The 25,151-nt window shown below is 37.7% G+C and overlaps 1 long non-coding RNA gene across 1 annotated transcript in view; it reads right to left on the bottom strand.

The window, feature by feature from the left end:
* The window catches only part of LOC116561037, a 28,362-nt gene extending 3,211 nt beyond the window's left edge, over positions 1-25,151 (bottom strand). Inside the window, exon 1 of the long non-coding RNA XR_004273263.1 lies at positions 23,914-25,151. This is a non-coding gene — a long non-coding RNA (uncharacterized LOC116561037). The remainder of the gene's footprint in view (positions 1-23,913) is intronic.

Raw genomic sequence — 25,151 nt, 5'->3', positions numbered from 1 at the left:
GGAAAAGAGGTGAGACATGGTATCTAGCTACCCTAGTGTAACTTACCATTATATATATATATATATATATATATATATATTTTCCTTCCTAGTGTAACTTACCATGAAATAGACAGACAGATAGACAGATAGATAGATAGATAGATAGATAGATAGATTGCAAGAAGCATAGTTTTGACAGAAGCCAGGCCAAGCTCATATTTCCATTCTGCCATTTACTAGTTATGTGACTTGAGTCAACTATTTTCTGTATCTGTAAAATCTGAAAATTATACCTTACTGACTTCTAAAGAAGCTCAAATAAGTTAGCATGTATGAACATGCTTAACAATCACCCAACACACAGGAGGCACCTAAACATTTTTAAAATTTTTTCTAACAAGAATACCAGTCAGACTGCCACAGACACAAATTGAGTATACTTAATAATATACACCCAGACAATTTATTTTCAAGACACCACAGAGGGTCTGGTAGTGGACAGTAGGCTATTTTATATCTTCCAGATTCCTGAACAGATGATGACATGTTAGTCAAAAGCTCAGAGACCAAAGATCGGAGTCTGTATTGGACTTGGTGATGCCTTTAGCTAACAAGAAAGGGCCATGTGATGGGCTGCTGAGGTAGGTGTGGCACCTATCATAGAAACAAACACAATCAAAGGGAAGAAAAGTTGAAACAGGGTAAAGTGGAGAAAGAAGCAGTCCACCAATTCTCATCATTTCAAACACAAAAAGTGCTTTGGCTGGGCAGGCATAAAATGCTTTCTCTGTAATTATTAGCAGCTGTTGCCTGAGAATTATTTTGAGCTTATTCCAACGTGAAAACTGAGACAGGACGAGTAAGCACTTTTCTTTAACTGCATGACCTTTAAGAAAGAAAGCATAGAGATTTGCTTGAAGTAGCAATAGGAACTAGTTCTGTAACCTTCACATGACTTGGTACGCTCCAACTCCCTGATGAAGAAGACAGGGGTCTTGACAGAACAAACCATTGGCAGAATGCACATGAAGATTTGAACCATGTTTCATCGCTGCTGCTTTCCTTTGCTGAAGTCTGCTAACTTTTCTATCATGGGCCTTTGCTAACATATCTCTTGTTGAAACAGCAGAGCAAAAAACAAAGGGAGATGAGCTCACCACATCCTTTTAATCTTCAGCCTTACAGATGTTTTGATTTACCAGATTCATACCACATAACACCTTTCTTTGCCCAAGATTAGATAACTAATTAAGTGTTTAGAGTGAGGGAAAGGGAGCAGTAGTGGAATATAAATACCAATTGAGAACTTTAGCTCCTGGGTAGGTGGTGGTGAAATTATCAGAAGTAGAAACATGGAAGGACATAAGGGGGAAGAGTCATCTGAAAGACCCATAGGACACTGAGTTGGTGCTGTCCACAAGTACTTAGACATACATATGGATCTTTGTCTGAAGTAGAGAAATAACTGAACAAGATCAATACAAACCTACAATACAATGCTAAGAAGGCACCAAAAAATTGCATGTAACATTCTCTGTCTCTAGAAGTCAGGTTTACTTAGGAATTCAAGTAGGAACTGTGGTGGTTTAGAAAGCATATTTCTATCTTACCAAAGGAGGAACAGAAGATGACTCACCACAAAATTTGAAGAAGACAGGCTGATTAACCTGGGAGATAAGAGAGATTTTCTAAGACAAAAGACTGAGATCTTAGTAGAGAGGTAGAAAGATTAAAATGCCATCTTGAAGATTACAGGGAAAGGACACCCCCATCTCCACCTGCCCTTTTTAGGAGCTTAGAAAAGGGGAAGATGGGTCGGTTACTACCAAATAAGAAATCGTGACCTCTTGTAACAAAGAAGAAGACAGCTGAGAGAACAGAAAACTATTGAGAAGCATTTTTAAAGCCACAAATAGAAATGAAAAATTGATTGGGTAAGTTTAAATAATGAGAGAAGTCTACAAAGTGATTACAGAGTATCTGGACTGATATGATGGGGGAAGATGAAGAAGAGTAGCCTCAAAGGCTTAGAGCATATTGGGTAACTAAGCGCAAACAATGAATAAGCAGAAACTCTAGGCAAATATAAAAGTAGAAAAATATATATTTAGAATAAAGGGTGACATGGTTGATCAGGATTTTGTAGAACAGTACCAGCAGAGACAGAAAAGAGCTGAGTCACTACTAAGATGGAGAAGCTACTCTCAATCTTCTGACACTGGGAGAGCCATAAAATAACTCAGTTCCCCAAGTGTGTTGCATTCCCCATGAGGCCCACATTTGGAACTATTCCTGTGCTTCCATGAGATTTCTATTGCCTTACTTCTACAAATATCTTTACATTAAATCCCTCAGCACTTAATGGAGTCTGACATCAGTTGTCCCTTTTTCTGGCAGCCAAAATTGCCTAACATGCTGAGAAGTGAGCTTCATCCTTTCTACAGTGTATTGGCCCAAAATGGGTAAAATTCTATAGATGTATGCTGCCCAGTGAGGACAAAAAGAGATTATTATCTTCTCCACTCTGGACATTATCCCTTTTATTCCTTCATTGGAAGCCTTATCGCATTGCTGTTTATACTGACCTCTGTGTCAAACATCCTCAATTATTTCATTACTTATTTATTCATTCAATATATATATGTGCTAGGCACTGTTCAAGGCACTGAAGCAACAACGTCCCTGCCCTTATGGAGTTTAGCATCTAGTGGTGGAGACAGATATTGGACAAGTATCACACTCATGGAAGTTTGATTCATTACACATGAGCAAGGGGATGGCCCCAGAACCACTCATGCTCACCATGAGACTGCCTGCCATCATCCTCTACCCCTCACTGGCAGGAAAACAGAGGCGCTTTAGAGCTCCCCCCCGAGGGAGACTCACAGTCTCTACCACTATCTCTGCTTTATCTTCACTTCAGTCAGCAGAAAAAACTCAGGCCTCTCAGGAGACCCCACAAACCCAAACTCAATATCCATAAGGCTGTGACTTCAGCTCCCACCCCACTTCCAACTCCTTCAACCCTTCTGGTGTCCCCTGAAGAGTGCTCAGTGCATCATCACTTCCCAACATCCTCAGAATGTCCATGAATGTTCCTGTCTCCTTAGGGCTCCAACTGAAATCAGCCTCTTCCCTGGGTTCCCTGCTTCCCCTCCAGCCCTCTCAGGTTGTGGCTGTTACAGCTCTCTAGGCCCTGAGGTGGGAAATGTGTCCTCCTTGCTCCTCTTCTAGATCTTTTTCCATCTCTCCTCTTATCCCCTACACACACACACACACACATACACAGTTTTGAATCTTATGTCATCAAACAACACTATCCATTACCTTCCCTGTAGGAGTCATTTAATCACCTGCCCTTTTCTCTCCTCTTTAAATTTCTCCAACACATTTACCTCTCCTGGTATTCTTAACTAATGACCCAACTCCCCTTTTCAATGATGAAACAGGAGAAATCCAAAGAGAACTTAAACAAGCTCTTCACATCTACCTGCCTAATTATATCTGAGTCATGTACTCTGCATTTTTGTGACTAGTGATGAATTATTTGTACTCTTACTTAAAGTTACTAAAGTGTCTACTCAAGGGCTTTGCTTTAGCAACTCTTCCATTTCTTGTTCATACACCAGGGTGTTTCACAACAGCTATAAAGATAAACATGTTACATTTTTTTCCCATTTTAAAATCCTCTTGACCTTACTTACCCTCTAGCTGCTTCCCTATTTCTCTATACTCCTCTACACTGTATATACTCTAGAAACCTAGCTTTCCACTTAAAAATTAGGTTGCCCTTAGCAAGCTTTGTCATGTGTCTCATTTTCAGTTTCCTCATCTACCCAATGTGAAAATTAATGCCAATTTCATAAGGTTGTTGAGCAGGTTAAGTGACTTACCATAAGCAAAGTACTTTATACAAAAAAAGCATTCAATAAATTTTAGCTCCAAATTTCCTCAACACTGCTGGTTAAGCACAGGTAAACAATGGAGAAATGAAAACATGACTTTGTTCAAATGAACTGCACTCAAGCTATTCTGATAACGCACTGTACAAGCCTCTCATTATCTTTCATTTCAAGCTCTTGCCTTCACAAACCTATTATTTTGACCCTACCATTCACAACAGCCAAGAGGAGACACCAAAATGATATCTATTTTTAAACACTTGCTAAAGGGTGCAGAAAGGAAAATCCATTTCTAATGATTTTATGCCTGATCCATGACACTTGGCAGATGAAAAATTGGTCTCATTCTTCCATTGTAACTGTTCTTAGAAGTCACTTAATTTAAATATGTATATTAATCAATATAATATATATACATGGTAACAAAGCAAATAGGACATATGATAAAAAGCAAAAATAGCACCCATATATTTCTCTTCTTACCCCCAATACCACATCCTAGAAGCAAACCCTTTCAACTGTTTCTGTTCATAGTTTCAGTGGCTACCTCCCTCATTCTAGTATGATTTTATCTGTTTTGATGTATCCACTTTAGATAGTGTCTAATTACTCCCATATATGAGAGCTTAAAATTCAGGTAACTTACTCATCTCTACTCTTCTCAATATATATTATTAATATTAATAATTCTATCAGTTATCTTTATATCTTTAAATAATATATTTAAACCTCTATTTCCTACCTCATCAGCTTTTGCAGTATCTCTTGCAACCTCAGTTACTAAAGGCATAATTTAATGTAAGATTCATAAGGGTAAGAAGTTTTGTCTGCCTTTTTCCCCTTTCTGTGTATCTCAAGTACATAAAACAACATCTGCACCTAGTAGGTTCTCAGCAAATATTTGTCAAGTGAATGAATGAATGACTGCATTAATGGCATCAGTATATTAGTATCCTTACCCTTTCTTCTACATGTTCTATTTTTCCTTCTATCCATTATAATTTTGCTTTTTTACTATGTAAGTTTATTAATATTTGCATCCAGTCCTGCAAGCACAGAAAAGCCTTCTGTGCTTTATTAATAGGTGACTAGGAATAGGAGTTGCTTTTCCCAAACATTGTTCAATTTTAGAGTTGAACCACCAGATGTTTTGCCCTCATGTTGGTTTGGGGAAGAAGGACTAGTTGCACCAGCTTAATTAAAGACCTCAAGCAAATCCCCTGATTTCAATTCCAGTTCTTATCCCCTCACTATGGACTCAAGCTAGAGACTTCCTAGGATTTTGCAGAAGAGATTGACTCATATCTCCTTGTACCTTATCATCTATAAAACAATGAATTTCTTAGCCTGTTTCATTTATCAAGATATTCCCATTCATTTTTAATCTCCCAAAAGTTTATTAAAATCATTTGTTTGTTGGTTTATCCACAATTTCATTGTCTATAATGTCACTAGTTTATTTCTCTTTGTGCATCCCTACTTTTTTCTTAGTAGATGTTAAAATGAAAACTTGTACCTTGTCTGACATCTTAAGCTAGAAACATTAGAAGTAATTTTTAAAGTGTTCTATTTAATGTGTATGTATGTGAAAGAATTATGGAATACAGATGATTTGTTATAGACAAATTCTTGCCTTTCTTGCTCTGACCCTAACTTCTCACATGAACTATAATATATAATTGATCTTTGAACAACAAAGGTCTGAACTCTGCAGGCCCACTTATACATGGATTTTTTTCAATAAAAGTGACACCAATTATGCCTTTCTCTTTTGCCTCCCATCCCATGTCTTTATCTCTTCTGCCGCTGCCACCCTGAGACAGCAAGACCAACCCCTCCTCTTCTTCCTTCTCCTCAGCCTACTCAATGTGAAAATGAAAAGGAAAAAACCTTTGTAATGATCCACTTAATAAATAGTAAATAAATTTTCTCTTCCTTATAATTTTCTTAATAACAGTTTCTTTCTTCAGGCTTTCTATATTGTAAGAATACAGTATATAATACATGTATAAAATATGTGTTAATTGACTTATCAATAAAGCTTTGAGTCAACAGTAGGCTATTAGTAGTTAAGTTTTGGGGAAGCCAAAAGTTATACGCAGATTTTTGACTGCATGGGGGTGTTGGTGCCCCTAACCCCCATGCTGTTCAAGGGTCAAATATATTTAATATGTTAGTGTTGATTTTCCTTTCTTATTTTTAATTTATTTCAGAGATTTATGTTAATTATGTAATCCATATTTTAAGACACATTGTTTTAATTTTACAAAAATGCAGTTAATAAGAAAATGCATTTAAAAAATAAAACCTCCCTCCCCTCCGCATATATACTATAGATAAGCTCAAATCCTACCTCATACAGAATCAAGAAGAGGGAGGGGTGAGGAGGGATGAACAGGCAATTTTGACCTGGCTTCCTCCTTATATGGCCACAGAGCCAATGTATGGGTACAACCAATATTTCCAAGGTTAGCTCTAGAGAATTCTAGAAAAAATTTCCAAAGACTGCCTATACTTATCACACTTCTACATGATGAGAAGCAATTCTCTTACCAATATTCATTGATTTAACCAGCAAACATTATTTTGGAAGGAAGGAGTCTCATATTTATTGATTATACTATGTTCTAATTCTTCTACCTATGTTACCTTTTCTCACTGTTAAAACAAACTTAAGAAGTAGGTATTACAATAGACTTGTCATTTGAAGCCTTAACCTTGGGGATTTTAGCTATTTGCCAGTAACCCCAAAAGTGTAGACCTTGTAATTTTTCAAAAGCATTCATTTGCTGCTGATGCCAAGTTGAAGGCTGAAGTAGTTGAGCAAGTCATTATTCAGGAAGTAAGATGGAATTATTCTGAGCATCTCTATTTTAGCTTGAGTTTGTATTCTCACCTCTCTATTGTAGCTCTCCAGAAATATTATGGTAGTATTCTTGCATTTGAGGATTTCCATGTTTTAAGATTGTTCCTTAAATATTTCAAGGGTCTATTATAATCCAGAGGTAAAATGATGTGACAGTGTTCACTCAAGAAAAATGTCAAACTGATATTTAAGACCATTTTTTTCTGGCCTCCAAAATTCACATTCTTCCTTTGCTAACCACTAAGTTTCCCCCCATGCTGGGGATAAAACTGCAGCAATAATCATTGGCTCCAACAAATCTACAGCCCCATAAGGAAGGGGATACCTCTCACAGCAGCACACTGTGCTTCAGGCAGGCTAAAGATTCCTCCAGAGTCAACCAGGCAACAATGAAGCTTTGTTACAAAATTAACCCCCTCCTAATGACCAAAAGGATAAGACAAGCAAATGCAAATCACTCAATTAAATCAGTCAAACAACCAATTTAATTATAGGTAGAGATTTGTGGCCTGAGGAGTATATGAATTAATTATGAAAAATTGACAAAGAAACAAAAAATGAGTTAAGAAGCAATAGCCTAAGTTCTGCCAAACTCAGAGACAGTCTATGACTCAGGCAGCCTGTGGTTCACCAGCTTCATTGTAAGTTGGAGGAGTTTCATAAAACCCCATTGTTCTAGTTCATAATAAGGGGGAGTGTGAAGTGTTCCAGTTGTTTTCAGCAACAAGTCAGTAAATCATTGCCTTCGGACATGTGCAATACTTGGTCAATGACCAAATCTGTTCCTCCCACCAAAATATCTCAGCTGGATTTCTTCAAACCAATTAATTCTATTTTAGTAAGGGGAGGTTTGTCCATACCTTCTTTAATGATAAGATCAAGCCTTCCATAAAATCACTAATGTATAAAAACAACCCAAAATCTCCATCCTCGATTGACTCCAGCAGATACTTATGAGTTTTTCCTGCTGGGTGTCACGTACACTGTTTGATGAGGATGTGGACTCAGTTCTGTTCTTTTTTCCAAGAACAAATTTCAAAACAACTTTAAAAAAAAAATGACATCTGGTCCCTATGCCACTTAGTTAGCTAAGATGCCCTTAGATAAGAATTGTAACCATTTAGAAGGCACGAAGGCCATATAATCAATGAAATTATCAGTATTTTCTCTTAAAGAAAATAGTACACAGAAAAGGTAAAATCTAACTCAAATTGCATATAATAATCACTCAAGACATCTATATGACACTTCAGAGCTACGGAATACCTTCACATCCATGACTTCACTGAATCCTTAGAAGATTCTTGGTAGATAGATGTTATTTTCTTTTAAACAGGTTGAATATCTTGCCTGAGGTGACACAGGTGCTGCATGAGTGCAGCCAGCTCCATTTATATATAATTTCTTTACTGGGAGCAAACCAGACCCCTGCTAAGAGAGGTGTTGGGATTACAACCCCCGATAATGTCTTTCTTCACATTGTGTTTGCAGTGTGCCTACACGTATTCTCAGTAAAATATCTAATGCTTGTTGGAATCAGATAGAAAGCCGTGCTTTTTGTCAACAAACAAGAATACTCCAGCCAGGCATGATTCCAGTTCAGATCTACCTGACCTGCTTCAGCTTTGACCTGGGCAGATCATAAATCATGATGAGAAGATTGCCCAGTCTTTGCGCCCATTCCCTCTTTGCCAGATCCACATGAGTTGCCAACAAACTGATTTATCAGATTGTTGTTATGAGGATGACTAATGCCACATTCATCGTGCCAGGTAGCTTCTATGCCCAAGCTCCTCCCTAGGAAAAAGCAGCAACAGTTGACGTTGCAAGAACTAAGAGGAAACTATGACCCAAGAGAGGTCACCTATGACCACAGGTCAGCTAGATGTAAATGAAAAATTCTTTTGCTGATTTATGAAATGGAAGATAATGTAAGGATCTAGTATTTATTCTAGAAATTCCATGGATTTTACTGAAATATTGTCAAAAAATATGTAAATCTTTCAAACTGTTGCCAAAGGTAAATGTTAGTGGTCAGATTAGTGGAGAGTTATCCCAGCATGTGACATGTAAAAGGTCACAAATGACTTTAACCTGTGTCAGCCTGTCCCTCCATTTGCCTCTCTCTTCACTGGGACACCGCCCTCTTCTATACTGAGGAACGAGCTTTGTCCCTCATATCTTTCCTGAACCCAGGGAGTTGCTCTGACATCACCATGACTCACTCTGCAGCTAGGAACCATCTAGAATCTGCAGTCATTGTCCTCTTTGATGGAGGCCACCCTTCCTTCACATGGGGCCAGCAACAGGAATGGTTGTTTCTTTTTTTTCTGCCCAAGCTATTTGTTTCCCACAGTGTCATCCCACAAAGCACTACAGGTGTATCAGTTGTTACCAAATTGGTAAGATAACCAAAGAACTGGGCATAAAAAGGAGTAGTTTAGTCCAAGAGAGATAGTCCAGTGGCAAAGCACCCAGCAAGTTGAAGGCCCTGGAGTGGTTCCTGCATGAAACCTCCCCAATTCATAACCTGTTGCCCTGCCTGCACCTTTCTGGTATAATCTCTGTTCCTTATGTAATCTCTGAGATGCAAACCGCCACCTTTGTAAAACCTCACCCTTAACCCCAGTGGTCATCCTTCCCCCATGGGAAGTCCAAAGTGGTGCCATCCAGGGTAAACATCATGTCCGGGTCTTCTCTGAGAATTTCTCATCAATGAGGGCTATAGACATTCCGTTTCTTCAGCTATCCTGCAAATGGCTGTCAGCCAAGATACACATATCTCCAAAGGATAGACATTCACTCTCAGGTATGAGATAGCCAGCGTCTAACTAGAAATCACGAAGTGGTGGCCAAAAACATGTTTTATTTGGGCCTGCATTTAAAAAAGAGACAGAGAGAATCAGTTTATGGGGAGACAGAATGATGGCCCCCTCCAGAAGTCCATGTCCTAACTCAGAACCTGTGAATATGTTTATTTCCAAGCCAGAAGGGACTTTGCAGATGTGAATAAGTTAAGGATCTTGAGGTGAGGAGGTTATCCTGGATTATTCAGGCAGGCCCAATGGAATTGCAAGGGTCTTTATAAGGGAAAGAAGGAGGCAGGAGAATCAGAGTGAGAGAAAGAGAGGCAATCAAGGAAGCAGTGGGTCAGAGACAGAGGGATGTAAAGGCGCTGTGCTGCTGACTTCAAAGCTGAAGGTAGAGACCACAAGCCAAGAAATGCAAGTGGCATCTAAAAACCAGAGAAGGCAAGGAAATGGATTCATCTCTAGAGCTTCAAAAGGGAGCATAGCCTACAAACACCCTGATTTCCACCCATGATAAACATCTGACCTCCAGAGCCATAAGATGGTAAATTTGTGTTGTTTAAGCCACTGTCTGTGGTAGCTTGTTACAACATCAATAGGAGGCTGATACAGTTTCCACCATTTAAACTCAGAAGTTAAAAAAAACCTTTCAGGCCTTTCTTAGAAAATTTTTTAAAAATCTGTCCACAGAGAGCCTACTTTCCAGGGGCGAATTGGCATAGTAGCCTCTGCCTCTGTCCGAAGGAGAATGAGGTCTGCAGTTCAGCACCACTGCTGCCTTCACTGTGTTCTCAAATGCTGAGGGTGAAGAGCCAGCTATCGATTACTATGGTCTTGGCAGTTGTGATTCACGGCTGCCCCGCTTCACTCAGTACCCTGTTATCGCAGGTGGTCACACCATTCTTCCTCTACCCTTTTATTGACTTAAACAATAGCCTAAATGGGCAGTCATTTGAAGTTTAAAAACCTGCCAGTGGAAGGCTTCTGCTTTTATCTTTGCCTCTGAAAGCATGAACCAGGGATGAGAGGGAAGTGTGTCCACGGGCAAGCTAGAAGGAGGGACAGAATCACTGAGGTAATTCAGTGCGGCTCCATATGATTTCGGGTTCAGACAATTTACTTTGACAGTGTTATTTCATAGGTCATTTGTAGTAATCACCTATACAAATAAGGATTCTGTGGATTATGATCATTTGAAGTCTTGGCTTTTTATTTTTTTCAATTTGAGGGAAGAGAGATCCTAAATTAGATTTTGGCAAGATCTGGTCAGTGATTAATGCACACAATGTTTTATAAAATTATGTTTCAAATTCAGTGAATGTTAGCCAGATTCTGCATTGTTTTGTCTGAAAAGAGCTTTGGTCACAAAACAGATTACTAACGGTCTTGAAAATAGAAATGCGTAATGCCGAATGTACTTAAAGCGTGCCCAAAGTAAAGGATTTCTACCGTGGAAACCACCTGCTCAACAACTTGACCACTAAATAAATGTTTCCACTGTATCGACAGAATCCTTGGCCAAGCCAGGAACACCAATGCTGAGCTGTAAATGCCTGCAGTTATACAAAAGGCCGCTTTATAAAATGGCGGTTGGTATTTTTCTTTTCCAGTAACACTGAATATCAAAAGGCAGCACCGACAGTACGCTTCCGGAAATCATCATCATTTCCCCAGTTAAAAACACCTATTCAGAGCCTTCACTTGTTAACAGGCAACTTCACCTGGCTTTATTTTTATAACATCTCTGATGGCTCAACTCTGCAAGTGGCCACTGTGGACAGGCCAGTTCTATTATTAGATTGGTTTTGAAGAGTAAGCAGTCCAGAATAGTGGCAGAGATTTATTCTCCAAAATTGGCTGTTCCCTGTCAATGTAAACTCTAGTCAAAGAACTAATCTGTCTGGGACATGGATTTGGAAAATGAGGTAGTTTTAAACTGCTTATGTGAATACATTTTTTCAGAGTGAACTAAATCACACTGTTCTCTGTGGCATGTGAGATGTCAATGTGAGCCACATGAGCAAACAATTGTTAACCTGTCTGAGACCTGTAGTAGTGTGCTAGGGCTGTCTTACCAGCCTTACAAACTAGGTGGCTTACAAATAAATTTACTGACTCCTCAGTTCTAGAGGCTAGAAATCCAAGATCAAGATGTTGGGAGGGTTGGTCCCTTCTGAGGACTCTGAAAGACAATCTATTCCGTACCTCTCTCCCGGCTTCTAGTGGTTCGCTGGCAGCCATGGGAATACGTTGGTTGCATCACCCTGGTCTCTTTCCAGCCTCTGTAAGTCAACTTTCCTCCATATTATACTCTGATCCTGTTCTCTTTCCCTGCTCTGTCTCTTGTAACTACATTTATTCCTTGGCTCCAAGATCACCTTTAGGCAGCTGATTCTGTATAAGTTGCTATTTCTAGACTTGACTTCTCTACCCAGCTACAAACTCATGTTTCCAGTTGTTTGTATCTAAATGACAGTAAAACTAAAACTGACAATATCATCTCATTCCCCTTGAGCCCTCTTCCCCTATTACATTATTTCTGTTAATTTATTATCCTTGCATTCAGCCAGGCGTTGTACCTTGTGTTCATCACACATTTTTTTTCTCTTGTTCTCCCATATCCCATTTTTTTCTAGAAATCCAGTTGTCTCTGTTTCTGATGTGTAAGCTGCCTGTCTCTGACTCGTCCTAGTCCAAATCTTCATTACTTTTCACCTGGATGGTTTAAATTGCTCCCTGTTATCTCAGCCTCTCTTTGCTGCATTCTAAACTATTCCCTGTTCATCCACTTTAACCCTCTAAAAGTTCAGCTGAAAATCATAATTAGTTCCCCCGTTCTCTATAAATTTTAAACTGAGACATAAGTTTGAAACTGGTATTTGTAACTGCTGTACTTTGGATATACAGTTTCTTCTGGGTTTCCTCATCACCTGCCAGTGCTGCACAGGTACCCACTTTGTATTATATCACACTGCTAGTAAAGACATACCCCAGACTGCGTAATTTATAAAAGAAAGAGGGTTAATTGACTCACAGTTCGGCATGGCTGGAGAGGCCTCAGGACACTTACAATCATGGCAGAAGAGAAAGCAAACACGTCCTTCTTCACATGGCGGCAGCAAGAAGAGCAGAGCAAAGCAGGGGGAAAGTCCCTTATAAAATCATCAGATCTCGTGGGAACTCACTGCCATGAGGACAGCATAGTGGTAACTGCCCCCATGTGAAAATTACCTCCAACTGGGTCCCATCCATGACATGTGGGGATTAAGGGAAATACAGTTCAAGATGAGATTTGGGTCAGGATACAGCCAAACCATATCACTCTTCTTTGGCCAAACTAGACTACTTTCTTTCCTTTTCTTTTTTTGAATTAAAAGATTGGATAGAAATGGATTATTCCAAACTATGCATCCTTTAAGGCCAAAGACTTATTAGTCCATATTCTATATAAAGTCATTTTTCTGACAGCCTCAGGATCTGTGATGACTAGCATTTTATTTGATCTTCTTTTATTTTACTTGACACAACCCCTAATAAAGGGATGGGCTCATATTCTCAACAAATGCAGTAGCTCACAGCCTTTCCCAATAGGTCTTGCTTTAGAGTTATTAGCGTGATTATCTTATTCTGTCTGCTAGATTGTAAGGTCCTAGAAAGTGAGGATTCTATTTTATTCATCTCTATAAGCCCTGACAAGTGTTTGTTCTGGGCCTCGAATAGACAACTAAGGAAAGACTATAAATTTAAACTAAAAACCATATTGGAAAATCAACTTGACACACCAAGAAATTGTGTTCCCAGCCAATAGATGAGCAGAAGGTTGAAATTATTATTTGATCTTAAATATCTTGTTAAATTTGCATTAACCACTAGGTTATGTAACTTTATCTTTGAAACATCCTAATACCTCTCTTACAAATGTTCTATGGACTGCTTGCTAATGGCTGGGGACTTAGAAAAGAGGGGTGGAAAACAGAAGAAGGAATCTTCATATGCCTTAAATCTTAAATCTTACTCTCAATAACATCCTCCTAGACAAAATTTGCAAACATCGTTATTTCTGTTGCTCTTTAATAGAAGATTTCTTGCAAGAGACAAGGCTTAGATTTGCCTCTTAATTATTTAAATTGAACAGTCAGTAATAAATGTTGGTCCTCCTGGGCTTCCTCACAAGCTGACAGTGAATTATCCTAGCCTATTTTTCTAATTTATCTTGGAGTCTGAACTCACCTACAGAGGGATGGCAGACTGCTTTCTCCAGCATGACATCCCTGGTTTCCCCTCAGCTGGTGGGACACATATTCAATTATAATGATGCTGGGATTTCTAAAAATGTAGAAGAACTTCACACTGTAACAGTTGTCTGAGTGCCTTGCTTGAAACAATGAAATCTTAAAATGTAGGTAAATGAGTATGAAAAAATATTCACCATTTGTGTCTATGTAGGAGGTATAGGGATCCCTTCCCACAGCAAGCTGCTCTAGCCTAGGATACTTTAAAATGTAATTCAAGTTGTAAAATGTGATAGACATTATTTCCAGAAAATGTCTACTAAATTGTAAAATTAATTCCATGTAAGTCACTGTTTTGTAGATCCTGTTTCACAAAATGAAGTCACACTACATGAAAGAACTTGTCTGAGTCTTCAGAAATGACCCAATATTCAGGATAATTGCTGTTTACCGTGAAGGGCAGTCAAAAACCAAATGAGTTCTAAGTATTCAGACTAGCTCAGTGTTTCAGAGGTTAAGCACTGGAGGCAGGGTCTATATTCTCTACTAACTGCATTAGCTTGGACAAAGGTATCTAACCTAATTAAGCATCAAGTCCTCATCTGTGAAATAAGTATAAGCATTGTCTCCCTCGTAAGCTTACTATGAACATTTAAAAAGACCATACTAAACGGCCTACTCCAAAACAGCCACTCAAGCTACTTTAGCCATTTTTATTCATAGCAGTCACTCTGAGTTAAGCTAATAATTGTGTTTCTTATTTTATTTTGGCACTGAGATATTTGGATTTCTGTGGCTTTTCAAAAACAACTTTATTGAGATATAATTCATATTTCATACAGTTCACCCATTTAAAGTATACAACCTAAAAGACTTTGAGCATATTCAGAGTTGTGCAGCCATCATCACAATCTAATTTTAGAACATTTAAAATTTGTTTTTGTTTAATAAATTCATGAATTTTTTTACTTGTCATATTATTCCTGCGTCTTAAAATTATTGCTAGGTTCTCTATAAGGATATGTTGAATGAAAGAAGAAAGCACTTTATTACCGGAACTGGCAGTATTTTTGAAGTTGGAGAAATGAATAAAGTGTGATTAGCATGAGGACAATTCTGGGTGAGTTCTGTCTTCCTGGCTGTCTCACAGGAAGTCTAAGACCAATCCAGCTAGCAGAGCAGAGGAAAAGCCACAAAATCGTTATTTTTCAATAGCTGGCTTGTAGTTGGATAGTCTGCCCTGAGAATAGAATGAGTCTCCTGACCCAAATATATATAATTTTTTTAAAGGCTTGGGGGAGTAGCAAGGGCAACTCTATACTCCTAGGTGGTGTAAATAGTAGTAATAAAAAGTCACAGTGTGGGAGATCACGAATCTCTTTAAAATTCTGAGGTCTTAAAAAGAACTCTGGATAAAAAGTATTTTAAGGTACATTACTTCGCTTTAAGGTGATGGGAGTTTATGGATGTTTATTTCATCCCTAGCTAAGCACAGATTGACTAAGATCAGCTATTCATGACTCAGCATTTGAGGGAGAGGGCTTTATTTAGTGTTAGCTTGGACAGGACACAGACAGTTAGTACCTGGGCAGGAAATTTAAACCCCAGAAGCGGTATTCCAAGACCATGGTTCTGAAGTTGTGGTGAGATGGGCTAAAAATGAGATCAAATGGCAAATGAAGAAAAACTGGAACTACTTCACAAACTTTCCTGGGTTCAGCTGTGTTCAAAACACCCACAAACACATATTCATCCATAGACGTATTCTTTGGTTCAAACACACTGATTGAAAACGTATTAGATTTTGGAATTTTCTGAAATAAATCAATAGGGTCTTAGCAAGCTAAACGTGTACTGCTAACAGTCACCAGAAGTTTCTTTGGGCTAGTTCAGGCAACAGCTGCATAAATATTTCTCACATTGGCTGCCTGCCCCGCTCTACTTCTTTGCAGGAAAGACCACATTTTTTTTTTCCAGTTTAGTTCACTGGTTATATCTCATGTGGACTGACTAAAGAATGTTATTTCTAAAACTAGGAGTGTTCCAAGTATAACTATGACTTCTGGCAACTAGAAGGAGACCACTAAACGATTTTTTCCTTCTATTTTGCTGATTCCTCTTCATCCATCAAGACTTAGCTCAGAATATTCAGTATCAAGAAATGAGGACCTATATGAATAAAACCATAAAGTAACACAAAGATTTGAATAAATAGAAGACATGCTATTTAATGGAAAGAAAAATTTTAAAGTTTGAAGTCAACTTTTCCAAATAACATTCTCTGTATTGCCAGTCAAAATCTCAAAGAGCTCATTATGAACAGACAACACAAATTCTAAGGCTCATATAGAAAAAGAAAAATGCTGGCTGGGCGTGGTGGCTCACCCCTGTAATCCGAGCACTTTGGGAGGCTGAGGCTGGTGGATTACCTGAGGTCAGGAGTTCAAGACCAGCCTGGCCAACATGGCGAAACTACATCTCTACTAAAATATAAAAATTAGCTGGGCGTTGTGGTGGGCACCTGTAATCCCAGCTTCTCGGGAGGCTGAGACAGGAGAACCACAGGAACTCGGGAGGCAGAGGTTGCCGTGAGCCGAGATGGCACCATTGCACTTCAGCCTGGGCTACAGAGCAGATCTCCATTTAAAAATTAATTAATTAAAAATAAATAAATATGCTAAAAGAATGAGGAAAATTCTGAAAAAGAATAAGAACTTATCCATGCATGTTATAAAGCTGAAATTGGTATTGACCCATGAATTTTTAGACTCCAGTGAGTGCAAGAATAAAGTCTAGAAGTAGTACCACATATACATGTGAGTTTGGCGTCCAATAATAGCTGCTATTTACTCTTATTATGTGTCATGTATTATTCTAAGCCCTTTACATACACTTATGTATGAATCTTGGAAACAATCCAAGAGATACATAGTATTTTTATCCCTGTTTTACAAGTGAGAAAACAGATTCATCCTGTTAGTAAGCATTGGAACCAGAATTTGATACAGGCAGCCTAACTCCAGCACCTATTACTTACTATACCGCATTTTATACCAGCAAGGGAAAAGATTATTCAATATAGGTAACTCATATAAAACCTACCTTTTTTTAATATCACAGCTAATTCTAGATGGCTTGAATAAATCAATTTAAATAAAACTGTAAAAGTACCAGGAAAAAATATGAGTTTTTTTTTAAAAACTCTATGTGGAAAGGCCTTTTTACAGCCCACCCAAAACTCAAAATCAAAATCGAGAAGACTAATAGATCCAATTCATAAATATTTTTAAATCAAAATTAAAGTGAAATAAGCAAAGAGGTGAAACAACCATAGTGCATATGACAGACCAAAACTAACATCCCCAGCATACAAAGATCTTTTTTTTTTAATAGAGGTAGGGTTTCTCAATGTTGGTCAGGCTGATCTCGAACTCCCGACCTCAGGTGATCTGCCCACCTCGGCCTCCCAAAGTTCTGGGATTATAGGCATAAGCCACCACACCTGGCCACAAACATATTTTATAAATCAGATGATGATAAACATGCCTATAAAAAACATGTATAATTCACAAAAATCAGAAAACTAGGCAAGAATTATGAAAAGTTTAATCTTACTGTTCATTAAAGAAGTACACATTCAAATAAAAGTTTTTATCAGATTGACAAAAGCATATAACAGACTGACAAAATCTGATGTTTACAAAGGCATAGGAAAATGGTGATTTGAATTGGTACAACTTTTCTGGAGAGAATTTTGGCATTTATGAATCAAAATTTCAAATGTGTGTAACTTATGATCTAGCAATTTTTCCAGAGAACTATCTGTGGAAATTATTGCTCAAGTACCCTAAGCTGTATACACAATGATGTTAATTACAGCATTATCTAAAACAGCAGAAAAACAGTAAACAACCTACTTGTCCTCTGCCTAAATAAAGGCATAAAGTATGATAAAATACTACATGGCCATGAAAAATTGTAACATAATTTAAATTTATTGATCTGCAGTGATATCCAGGTTATATTGTTGAATGAAAAATTATTGAGATGCTGAATAGCTACATTTTTATAAAATTATGGGTATGCAAACACATATACATGCATGCCTGGAAAGTTATTCACTAAAATGTCAATGGCAATGATCTCCGTGAAGAGATTTTGGGTGAGTTTTACTCTCTTGTTTATATTTTCATGTACTATTTGGAATTCTGGTTTTTTTGAGATGGAGCCTCACTCTATTGCCTGGGCTGGAGTGCAGTGGTGCAATCTTGGCTCACTGCAACCTCCGCCACCTGGGTTCAAGTGATTCTCCTGCCTCAGCTTCCCGAGTAGCTGGGATCACAGGTGCCCACCACTACGTCCAGCTAATTTTTTGTATTTTTAGTAGAGATGGGGTTTCACCATGTTGGCCAGGCTGGTCTCGAATTCTTTGGAAGTCGCCTCGGACTTCCAAAGTGCTGGGATTACAGGCGTGAGCCACTGTGCTTGGCCTGGAATTCTTTAATGAGCAAATAAATACCGCTAAACAAACAGAGCAGACACAACTGAAGCATGTCTTCTCCAGGAAGCCTTCTCTAACTCCAGGTTGGTCTGGATATTGTCCTCTAACGTCCCATAGCACCATATACACATCACCACAGCACTTCCACAGCACAATATAAAGATATTTATTTGTATGCTTTGCCCTTTCTTACGAAACATCCGTAAATACCTCTGATATCGTATTATTTTGTGTTTCCTGTGCTGAGCTCAGTGACTGACACATAGCAGGCACCAATGACTCAACCTATTTGGGAATTCAAACTAGCCTCCTCTAAAATTATATATTGTAGAAGGAAGTAGGTGTGAGTTCTATGAGATTAAGATGTGGGTTTTTTTTCACCAGTAGTTTTTATTAGCTAGATAAATTGTGGAGAAATACAAAGTAATGACCTATTTATATGGATCCATCTACCTTTAACAAGATTCAAGTTCTCACTAAATTAACGTCCTTCAGAATTCTTATTGGGGGTCCTGCTGTTTCAGTCTTGCTCATTACTGACGCTAACTTGATACTGGGAGTATGTCTACTTTTCTGAAACTCTCACTTCCTGTATCTGCAAATTAGAAATGAGAATAGTTCACTCCGCAATAGGAATCTACCTCCAATGACTGGTGATAAGGAATAGCTAAGAGAGGGTTCGCCTCAGGTCTCTATTTTAGGTATGCTTCAATTCAGCTCCAAATTTTCCAGTGAACTCTGTATTTTGACATTGAAAAACAATGTTTTGGCACTACACTATACTTAGAGACTTTCACAATAAGCTCCTCTTATCAGTTCATCATGTGATGTTTTCCTTTAACCAGATCACACATTTTATCCTGGGATTAGCACTTTTGGACTATAGTAACAGATATGAACTGTTGGTAGAAATGGTCGCTACTAATCATTGTTAGATATTAACATAAAATATAAAATACATGGAAGAGGGGAGTAGGTAACACATTGGGGTACCCAGTATGTAACCTACCCAAAGGGTTAAAAGGAACCCCCTAACTGAAATTATTTAAAAGCTGAAAGACCTAAACTCCATGTTCAAACTGGTAATATATTCACAACCATACTTTAAGGGATGGTTTTGGTTTTGTGGTATTGATAGTTTTATTACTACTTTTAAAAATTCAAAGACGCCGGGCGCGATGGCTCACGCCTGTAATCCCAGCACTTTGGGAGGCCGAGGCGGGTGGATCACGAGGTCAAGAGATCGAGACCATCCCGGTCAACATGGTGAAACCCCGTCTCTAAAACCTACAAAAAAATAGCTGGGCATGGTGGCGCATGCCTGTAATCCTAGCTACTCAGGAGGCTGAGGCAGGAGAATTGCCTGAACCCAGGAGGCGGAGGTTGCGGTGAGCCGAGATCGCGCCATTGCACTCCAGCCTGGGTAACAAAGAGCGAAACTCTGTCTCAAAAAAAAAAAAAAAAAATTCAAAGACATAATGGTATTAAATGAAAAGTTACAGCTTTACCCCTTGCTAGACTAACTAGAGATAATCACTTGGCATTATTTACATTCTCAGTTCTTCAGGTAGTTATTTCATCATTAGTTTATTTCTCTATGTTTAGAAGAGTGTGATTTTCACACACTCCTTCAGCCAGTTTAAACACCAGTTTTCAATAAGCATATGAAAACCGTGAGTCTTATTTTATAAATGTTGACACTTACAGGTCAATTCATGTCTGAGTATTTGTTTAATCTTTGGAAATTAAAATTGGAATTTCTACAACATGTTATGTTAAACACGTGTCACCATTTTGAACATAACATATTGCATAAAACTGTTTATAAAGACCTGTATGCATTGCTAAGCATGTATTTGCTTAAAATCAAAGACCTAAGAGTTTTAAGAACTACAAAACATCTGAGAATATGAATGAAATGCTGCTAGGAAAGAGAGAAAAATAAAGGATTATTAGAACTGAGAAGAATGAAAAAAATATCAGATGCAAATAACCTACAAGCCATAGTCAATACATTTGCACATGATGAAAACAGTGTAACATAATTTACAACACAGTATGACATATATTTATATTAGATGTCAATTAACTTAGTTCTAAGGCCATACAGTCTTTTCCTTCCTCTTTACTTAAATTCACTTTTCACTTGTAAAAGAAGGCAATCTTGCAATCAATTTAATGACCATCAACACATCACAACAACAGACTTTTTAAAAAGTCTGCTTATATCTTCCTAAACCTATATTTCCAAATGAGTGGTATAAGTTATTCTCCCAAGAAGTCAATCATTGGGCTCATGAAGATTTGTACTTGAGAAGAATGAGCCTGTTAATAAATGTATAGATAAAAGGTTTAGGTAAAGATTAGGATGTGCTAAAGTGGCTGATGTTAAGCCAGCTATATCTAATTCGCAGTACTACTAATATAGCTCTATTTCTTGATTTAACAACCTAAAACAATGACCCACTGTGAAAGATAAGTGATTCATCTCACTTTCTGCTTTCTCCCTAACCATTCTCCCAGGTTTTATTGGTTATTGTATACTTTTTATTAATTACCTTTCATGAGTTCAAATAATAAGCTTAAATTCTTTTTATTTTTTCATTTATTTTACAAAGTATCTCAACTTCCACTCTATAAAGTGAATGCTATACTATCCTTCACTTCTTCTCACCTGTAACTCTCAGGTTTTGTTAACTATACCATGACTTTTAAATTACCAGTATTGATAACATTTACAGTATATCCTATCTTTGTTTTATGAAGTCTTGGGCATTTTTAAAACAAGTGTAAAATCTTGTGGTTGTTTTGTTTGTGTATTTCAGAGACAATATCTCCCACTGTTGCCTAGGATAGGGTGCAATCATAGCTCATTATAGCCTCAAATTCCTGGTCTCAAGTGGTCTTTCTGAGTAGTTGGGACTACAGGTGCATGCCACCATGCACAGCATATTTTTTTAATTTTAAAATTGTTTTTGATCATGAACTCCTGGTCTCAAGCAATCCTCCCACCTTAGCCTTCCATGTAGTTGGGATTACAGTAGGCATAATCCACCATACCTGGCAAAGTCTTGTTTTTATAAAGGCTTTTAAAATAAGCCTTGTTTTTAAATAAAGTCCTGGTTTTTAAATAAAGTTTTGTTTTATAAAGTCTTGTCCTTATTAAATCTAAGCTTTGTTTACTGGTCTATTCTAAAAATTGGAAATGAACAGCATATAGAACATTATTATTATGTTGATATTACTCATTGCAAAATTAGGTATTATGATTAAACCTCAGGAGAAAGAAATGTAAGGAAAACTTTGCCACTCAAAGGAAATGATTTAAGAATCAGAGTATCCACGCACAGTGGCTCACGCCTGCACTTTGGGAGGCTAAGGTGGGTAGATCACTTCAGGCCAGGAGTTTGAGACAAGCCTGACCAACATGGTGAAACCCCATCTCTACTAAAAATACAAAAAATTAGCCAGGCGACTGGTGCATACCTGTAATCCCAGCTACTTGGGAGACTGAGAGAGGAGAATCTCTTGAACTGAGAATGTGGAGGCTGCAGTGAGCCGAGATCATGCCAGTGCACTCCACCCTAAGCCAGAGTGAGACCCTGTCTTCAAAAAACAAAAATCAAAGTAAACTTAATTTTCTTTTCTTTTACTCTAATAATTCCGCAGCATCATGCCATATAAAACAGTTTACTTTGTTTCATATGTGGAACATGACATTCTTGTACAAGTTTTTGTGTTCTTCCTGAAGTTTCTTGTTGCCTTTTTTCCACATTCCACATGAAATATAGAAACCTTTCTCATTTCATTAAGGTAGTCCAGCTTCTCCTCTTATGTCCCCCACCCCCAGTTCAGCTCCTGTTTATCTGCTATCTCTTACTTGATTTCTCAATAGAAAGGTATTTGACATCCTAGATTAATCTTTGTGATCTCTTACTTTTTTTTCTCATAGCTACTTTGTTTGCTCTACTTTTAAGTCCAGACTTTTATTGAATGGAGGGAAGGAGAGGCAATCATATTTTTAATTTCCTCTTGTTCTCTTTTTGCATAAAATCGTGTACTTGCTTTATAGATACCATTCCTTCATCAATCTTGGAGGACTTGAACTAGAATTTTAAAAAAAATTTCTTTTCTAAATTATCTGTTTTTGTTGGTCCATCACTTTCTTTTTTCATCTTAGTCCTATCTGATGCTGTTGATTTTCCCCAGATATCTGGCTATCTGCACATACTCATGACAGAAAGACTAAGCTGATGAATCCAAGTAGCTCCTGTGGATTTCCTCTGTTGTTAAGTGGGGTTTTTCTTGAAAGATACCACACTGACTGGAAGGATTTCTGTGTTAGCGGGTAAGTCATGTCATTGGGTAGGCTTCTTTAAGGGCAGAGAGCACAAAGGTAAATCAGGGTTCCACTCCCATTATCAGAACAGGACGGCATGTTCTGGGGAGTGAGGGGGGTGGTTACCTGGGGGGGCATACCTTCCCTAAGAGCATTATCTCCATCCTAATTGTTAACTTTCTTCAGCCATTCACTTGCAACTGTCACCATGTCAGTTTCACTGCAAATATGCTCTGCATTGGGGAGCAGCTGTTTTGTATAGATCCTTCTGCCCACTTCCCTCACTGGTTTTCCATATCTGCCAATCTAAGCTACTCCGGAAACGACAGTGTGCACCTGTGTTACAGCCCTTCGTACTGGGGCTTATGTATCAGTACTCACTCATCTGTTCATACTTTTTTATGCCAGAAATTTGTCTTTGATCTGGTGATGATTCCACCATAGGAATCCTCATTTGCCATAAACAAATAGGCCCCTTAGGCTATTTAGGATTTTCTGGCACTTCTCATTAGAAAAAGCTCATGCAAGTGTTGTGGGGTATGGAGGAGAGAAAGCCTTTGGACACAGACAGAAATCATTTTAGATTCTGTTCTGCTACTTACTGGCTGTGTTAGAACATGACATTTATTCTAAGACTGTTTCCTCATCTCTAAAGCACAGATGATATCTTTTTTACTGAGTTATGGTGAGGATTAAATGAATAAAGTGTTAACAAATAATAAATATTCAAATGTTAATTCCTTTCCACTGGAGTGTCTTTACTTAAATACCTTGGATTTAATAGGTAAGAATATATATACCTATTTGGTTAATATATAGTAATAAAATATATGCATCTATTTGGTTAATACATAGTACTAAATAAAATCTATCATTGGACAAACATTCTTTTAATTATCTTCACATTAAGCTCAAATATTACTTTAGATATGACTTAATATGTGACCATGTCCTACTTATCTGAGATCATTTATTTTAAGGTCTTCAAAACATAGTTCTTCAAAACACGGATTTCTTTTGAAGTGTTTTAGTTACCATAAAATATATCTATTCTCTTACATCTTTAATCTATTTAACTAGATTAACTTTTGTATTATCATTATTACAATTGTATGCATTAGTTTAGAACAACCACCAAGCTGATTTTGAACATACTTCAGAAATTTTGCAGTGCAGTTTTCTCCCAGTAAAATGCAATAAGGAAAATGTTCAAATAGAAAAATATATACTCACCTACATAGAGGCCAGGGTAAAGAGCACACACAAAAAAAATGCACTTACTTGTATTGTACTTTGATCTCCCATTTGTCCGTTCTTTAGATAAAATACTTGCCCCTTTTGGACTTGAAAACAAGTCTCCTTGTAAGGAAAAAAGTCATGTGTAGCCAGTTCAGATTTGTGCTAATTGTGTATGTGTTGTAACAAGGTTCTTCTAACTTTTCAACTCTATTCTTGAATTGCTGTTTTATAAAACAAAAATTTTCTGGTAGTAAATATTTTTCTGGAAGGTGGAGCAAGAGGAAGACGACATTATGAAAAGAAGGAGCAATGCTTAACTGAAATTATAGAGTTTGAAGGAGAAAAGCAAAACTCAGTGGTCTTTTGTCTCGGTTGAAAGGAATGGTGGATTAAATTTATTTTTAATCACAATAAATATTAAGCAAGTTGTATACCTATTTTCCTCTGTTCCATTAAAGTTGTAAATTTCTATTATCAACAGTCTTAATGCAAACATGACTTCTATTTTAACCTTCCTTAGAATGTGGGGGGAAAATACAGAACAGTCAGCAGACAGAGATATAATCTTGTTGAGGAAACCAAATGATTATATAAAAAGATTTGTTTTTAAAACTTCATTAAAAACAAATTATAAGAACAAACCCTAAACTGTTCACAGTGGTGGGTACTTCTGAGGATTCAGCAAGTGGGATGGGAGAAGCGAACTTTCATTCTTTAAAATTTGGTGCTTTTGTCTTTTTCAAAACAGGAGTAAACCATCTTCATCATTCCAGCAACTTGAAAAGCATTTTTTAAACGTCATTATCCTATAGCCCAATAATGCAAACACATGGAATAAAGGAACTATGTGGTAGAATTCACACATCAGTATGGCAAATAATAAATACACAGATTATCTGACCTAAAGGAATCTCCAATAAAGGATTCCTGATAGCTCAATATTCTTTACCACAAATGTCTGCCCAGTTCTTTCTTATTCTCCTACTTGGCAATCCTTGTACATGTATTCTGCTCTCTTCCTACACTTAGTAGCTTTAATTAAATTCTATTTCCTTGCTCACAAACAATCTCCCAAGAGAAAATCTTTTAAAATGGCATGTTATTTTGTTTGGCTAGCAAAGTGCTTTTGGCACTTTCAAATTAGTTTTTAGTATTTAAGAATTTGGAGATTCCAGGCCAGGGGCGGTAGCTCACACCAGCAAATCCTAGCACTTGGGGAAGCCAAGGCAGTCAGATCACCTGATATCAGGAGTTCGAGACCAACCAGGCCAACATGGTGA

The sequence above is a fragment of the Sapajus apella genome, unplaced genomic scaffold (genome assembly GCF_009761245.1).
Source record: "Sapajus apella isolate SASKATOON/1434 unplaced genomic scaffold, GSC_monkey_1.0 scaffold28, whole genome shotgun sequence".
NCBI lineage: Eukaryota > Metazoa > Chordata > Mammalia > Primates > Cebidae > Sapajus > Sapajus apella.
Note: the sequence above shows the minus strand (reverse complement) of the source record. Positions and strands in the feature narration are given on the sequence as shown.